Source organism: Phacochoerus africanus, chromosome 2 (assembly GCF_016906955.1).
Source record: "Phacochoerus africanus isolate WHEZ1 chromosome 2, ROS_Pafr_v1, whole genome shotgun sequence".
Classification (NCBI taxonomy): domain Eukaryota; kingdom Metazoa; phylum Chordata; class Mammalia; order Artiodactyla; family Suidae; genus Phacochoerus; species Phacochoerus africanus.
Genome location: NC_062545.1, coordinates 146,743,325 through 146,749,690, shown reverse-complemented (window position 1 = coordinate 146,749,690; position 6,366 = coordinate 146,743,325).

Sequence of the window (6,366 nt, the reverse complement as noted above, 5' to 3'; positions counted from 1 at the left end):
TTTTCAGGTGCCTTTTAAAATGCCTCACCATGTTCTGTTTAATTTGAGGCTGCTTGTACAATGAAATATTGTACAGTATCACAAAAATCTTTTTTTCAGTTATGACCTAATCTTTCAATTCATTCTGCCAAAGTTTGGGATGTACTTTCATACCTTTTTTACAGTGTTTCTAAATGAAAGCATAACAGAATGCTTTTCAAATGCAGATCACTGTAATATAAGGCATTGTGTATGATGATAAGTATATTGTCTTAAATGAAAAGTTGCTGTTTTTTTGTTCCATTTCCTTTTTTAATATGAAATAAAAGATTAATAGAGTTTCACTGGAAAGGATGCAGGCAATACACAAATTGGAATAAAACTCTCCTCCACTTCCCACTCCCCATCACACCTGTGATTGTTACTGTGTGTTCAGTCTCTCATATATGCATATATATTTATGTACATGTGAGTGTGCACATCCATTCCCAAACATATAGTCTTATTTTTAAACATGTTTATACCATATACTTCTGTCCGTGGTGTTTTTCCTGCCCAGGGATATTATTGTAGACATCACCATGAAGGTATATGCAGGGAGTCCCTCATTCTTTCAGAGCAGCTGTGCGTACTTCCCCGGAGTCACCATATTACCTGTGCCAAGAGGCAGTCAGGCCATCTCCACTGGTTTGTTACCATAGGCATGGACACAGTGAACATGCATTCTTGTCTTTGTTTTTAAATTTAAGATAGTTGGGTAATGATTTTATTATAAAGAAAATGAACATACCATCCATCACCAAACCTGTGACCTGGCACTGCAGAGACATGTCCCATCCTGTTGCACCACAGTGGGAACTCTGGCAGGTACTATTTTATCCCCATTTTACAGGTAAGGAAACTGAGGCTTTGAGAGTTAAGGAACTTTACCAAAGTCCAGGCAGCTGACAGGTGCTGGCATCAGATTTCAACGTTGCTCTTAACCATTAGGAAATCATTACCTTTCTGTTTTAGGTAGTACTTTATAATTATAGTAACAGTTAAAAGAGGAGAGGCTGGGAAGCGCTGGATGGTGGAGGTAAAGACTACGTCTTGTTTCTCTTTGGTCCAAATCAGTCATTGACTACATGAGTACACTGTCCTGTGTAGAGAATTTCAAGGAACCCAAACAGTAGCTTATGTGTCACAACAGAGGATGTGAAAACAGCACCAGTTTTGTAGGAAATGTGGGCTCCTCCTCTCTAACCACATCAAGCATGTGACTGGAAGTATCTTTCCCTATAAACAAACAATAATGTGGTTTATGTTGTGTGTGCCCATGACCGCACCCATGTTTTCCGGACCCTAAATCCTTTCTAATTAAATACACCACACTGCAAGGACAGTGTGATTTATCCTTATCTTCTGGGAAGCCTGATCTGCATGCTAATTGGACATCATTCTAGTCTCTACCTGGGCTTCATGCTATGTAGCTGTACATCCCTGAACAACAAAAACAAAAAAGTTGGTTTCAGGAGATCTGGTGCGCAGGCACATGTGTGGATGGAAAGCAGATTACTACCTCCTGCCTGTTTATTTTTCTGATTGGAGGGCTTGACCTCAGCCTCTCCCTTCTGTGTGATTTCTGGTAGATGGAGCCAGGGTGCAGCCCCCTTTCCTAAAGGAATTAGCAAAGGACTTTTCATAGAACCCAGGAGAACAGGAAGATAAAAGGAAAGCATTTGGTAGCAAGGGAAGAAGGCAGGGTGTGCTTGGGAATTATAATTCCCACCTTATCCTTGTTTCTAGGTTCACTGAAGAGATTCTCAAGGTGTTATGATTTTGTCAGGAGACTATTTCCTTCCTTGGTGTGCAGAAATATTTCTGAAGAAGAAGTGTGTTGGAGAGGTTTATATTGGCTTCGGAGAGTGGTTTATTAAATTATAAGATTTTGTGATCTTCTCATAGCCCTTGTTAAAAATTAAGTTATATATATTACAATGAAATACATTGTAATTTTGAAAAGATAATATATAGTCAGGGCTCATCACTTCCTTTTAAAAAATACATTTTGTTATTTTCATGATCTTTGAGGTTATTTATATCTATTGTATTCTTGAGGTAAATATACTATATAGTGTGTGATATTAGTCAGGATTATCAAGAGAAATGGAATAAGTAGGATATATATAATATGATTTATGATTTATTTTATGCATATATAAATACATAAATACATAAAGATTTATTATGAGGAATTGGCTCAGACGATTTGAGGCTGAGAAGTCCCATGAGCTGCCACCTGCAAGCTGGAGGCCCAGGTGTAGTTCAGTGTGAGTTTGAAGTCCTGAGAACCGGGGAGCAAATGGTGTGCGTCCCAGTCCAAGGGCAGAAGATGAGGTGCGAGGTCCCAGCTCAACAGTGAGGCAGAAAATTCCTCCTTCCTCCCTTTGTTGTTCTGTTCAGGCCCTCAGTAGGTTGGATGCTGCCCGCACATTTGGGAGGGCATCTGCTTTACCAAGTCCGGTTATGCAAATGCTCATCTCATTCAGAAACTCACAGACGCCCCCAGAAACAGTGTTTAATCTGGGTGCCCATGGTTGTTGTGCTTCTCTTCCCAATCCTACTTTCACTGACATCACGTTGGTAGCTTGAAACTGGCCATGGTGGAGTATATATTCTTTTAATCATTTTGCTTTTACTAAGACATTGAATTCTCTGTCCTGGAATTTCTGTTGAGAAGATGAAACGTCCATTCTTTTAACTTTTCTATTATAGTTTTGAAGTAGTAATTATTTGTAGTTCATCAGATTCAGAAGGAATACCAGTCTATCTCAGTTTTCATTAAGGTTACTTAGCACTTCAGTGTTAATTTAATTTGAGTAAGGTGCATCTAGGCAATCAGCCAAAACTACAAATCAGGACCTGTCTTAGTATCTTGTTGATTGTATCAAGAATGAATAATTTTCTTTCTAAAAGGTAAAATAGTAAGTATTTTAGGCTTTGCAGGCCAAATGGTCCCTATTGCAACTACTTACCTCTCCTGCTGTAGCACAAAATCAGCCATAAAGTATGTCAACAAATAGATGTGGTCATGTTCCAATAAAACTTTATTGAGACAGGCAATTGGCTGGATTTGGCCCATAGACATGGTTTGCCTACTCAGGGTATAGATTTAAGAAAATAGTGGGAAAATGTTAATAACGTAGATTAAACATTAAAGTGTGTTGTGTCTATAGCCATTACATTATACATAGCACAAAAAAATTGAAGACATATTTTCCACTATCTGAAAGCAAAGAAGTCACTCGTTTGGAGTAATGTTCCAAGATATATCTGTTTTTCTGGGCTTTGACTGGTTGACTTAATGCAAAATGTCAATCAAGCATTTATTTATGGGCTGATTGAGTAGTAAAAATAGATAATGAGTTTTAAAGAAATAGCAGTTCAAAAATTTGCTACAGATAAAGATGGACTTTTTTTTTTTTTTTGTCTTTTGCCCTTTTAGGGCCACACCCACAGTATATGGAGGTTCCCAGGCTAGGGGTCAGATCAGCTATAGCTGCTGGCCTACGCCACAGCAATGCCAGATCTGAGCCGCATTTGTGACCTACGCCACATATCATGGCAACGCCAGATCCTTAACCCACCAAGTGAGGCCAGGGATCAAACATGCAACCTCATGGTTCCTAGTCAGATTTGTTTCCTCTGCACCACAATAGACACTCCAAAGATGGACATTTTTAAATGATTATAAAAAGGTCTTACCATTAGGAAGATATAATGTTTTTAAACATATAAGTGCCAAAATAACACAGCCTAAAATACATGAAATAAAAACTGACATCAGTGAAGACAGAAGCACACAATTCAACAATAATAACTGGAGACTTCAATACCACACCTTCAGTAGTGAATAGAACAAATAGAGCAAAGATCAACCAGAAAGTGGAAAACTTGAACACTGCTACAGACCTAACAGACATCCATAGAACACTTCACCCAACAACAAAAGACTATATTCTTCTCAAGCACACATGTAACATTCTCCAGGATAGATCATATGCTAGGTCATAAAACAGACCTAAATAAACTTTAAAGGATAGAATTACTATAAAATATATTCTCAGATTATAATGGAATGAAATTTGAAAGCCGATACCAAAAAAGATGAAAATTAACAAAGGTGTAGAACTTAAGTAACAATCCTTAATAATCAAGTCAAAGAAGAAATCAGTAGGGGATTCAGAAAATACCTGGGTATGAATGAAAATGAAGACATAATATACCAAAACATGAGACGCAGCTGACTTAGTGCTTAGAGGGTAATTTATAACTGTAAATTCCTGTACTGAAAAAGAAGAGAGATATCAACATAATACCTAACCTTCCACATTACAGCACTGGAACAAGAGGGACAACAATGTTGAGCAGAAATTTATGAAATAGGGAATAGAGACAATAGAGAAAATCAGTGAACCAAATGCTTTGGTCTTTGAAAAGATCAACAAAGCTGACAAACCTTTAGATAGTTTGACTAAGAAAAAAATAGAAAAGATTTAAATTAATGAACTCAGAAATGAAAGGAGGGAACTACAAACCTTATATATATATATATATATATATATAAGATTATAAAGAAATACTGTAAGCAGTTACACCAACAAATTAGATAACTTAGATGAAATGACAAGTTCTGAAAAAACACAAACTACTGAAATTGATGCCAGAAGAAACAGACAACCAGAGTAGAACTGTAACTGGTGAAGAAAAAAAAAACAAAAAAACAACCACCAAGAGTAGCGCAGGCCCAAGTGGTCTCATAGCTGAATTCTACCAAACATTTATGGAAAGACGAATATCAATTATTCACAATTTTTTCCAAAAAAATAGAAGAGGAAAGATCACATCTCAATTTATGTTGTGAAGCCAGTATGACTATGCACCAAAACCAGACAAAGACACCACAAAAAAAAAGAAAACTACAGACCAATATCCCTTTTGAATATGGATGTAAAAATCATCAACAAAATATTAGCAAACTGAGTCAGGCCACGTATAAAAAGTTATATATACCCAGGTGGGATTTATGCCAGAGATGCAAGGTTGACTTAACATCCAAAAGTCAATTAATATAGTATGTCATATCAATAGAATACAGACCAAAAAATCTAATCATCATCCCAATGGATTCCAGAAAAAGGAACTTCAAAATCCAATACACTTTCATGATAAAAACACTCAACAAACTAGGAATACAAGGGAACTCTCTTAACCTGACAAAAAGATATCTGAAAAACCCCCGTTAACATTGTATTTACTAGTGAAAGTCTTGGAATTTTGTCATGGCTCAGCAGAAAGGAATCTGACTAGCATCCGTGAGGACAAAGGTTCAATCCCTGGCTTTTCTCAGTGGGTTAAAGATTCGTCATTGCCATGAGCTGTGGTGTAGGTCGAAGACTTGGTTTGGATCTGACGTTGCGGTGGCTGTGGCGTAGGCCAGCAGCTCCAGCTCTGATTCAACCCCTATCCCGGGAACCTCCATATGACGTGGGTGTGGCCCTAAAAAGACCAAAAAAAAAAAAAAAGTAGTGAAAGACTGGATGATTTCTGCCTAAACTATGAACAAGAGAAGGTTGTCCATTCTTGCCAATTCTGTTCACATTGTAGTGGGGCTTCTAGTAAGGCAAGAAAAAGAAATCAAAGACATCTAGATTAGAGAGGAAGAGGTGAAACAACCCCCAGTTCACAGAAGAGGTGCTCTTGTACATGGAGAATGCTAAGGAATCTACTGAAACCTTGTTAGAACTAAAAATGTTAGCAAGGTTGCAGGACCAATATCAAAACATCTGTTATATTTATAAGCACATATAATGAATAATCTGAAAATAAAAATAAGAAAATTTCAGTAGCATCAAAAATAGTAATAAATTTAATGAAAGAAATGCAAAAACTGCTAAAAACGAAGTATTGTTGTAAGTGGTTTAAAAAGATCCAAGTAATTGGGAAAATAGCCCATGTTCATGGATTGGAAGGTTTAATATTGTTAACTTTTGTAGCCCTTTAGGGCTGCTCTAACAGAATACCATAGGCTGGGTGGCTTATAAATGGTAGAAATTTATTTTCCACCGTTCTAGAGGCTGGGAATTCCAAAACTAAGGTGCTGCTGTCTCATCAGAGCTTACTTCCTGGTTCATAGAGGGCCATCTTCTTGCTTTGTCTTCACATGGTAGAAGGGGTGTAAGGGAGTTCTCTGGGATCTCTTTTTATAAGGACACTAATCCACCCTCATGACCTAGTCACCTCTAGAGACCCCACCTCCCAATAACAAACTAATAATGGGAATTAGGTTTCAACATGTGAATTTGGGAGGGACGCAAACATTCAGTCTGTGACAATTGCAATACT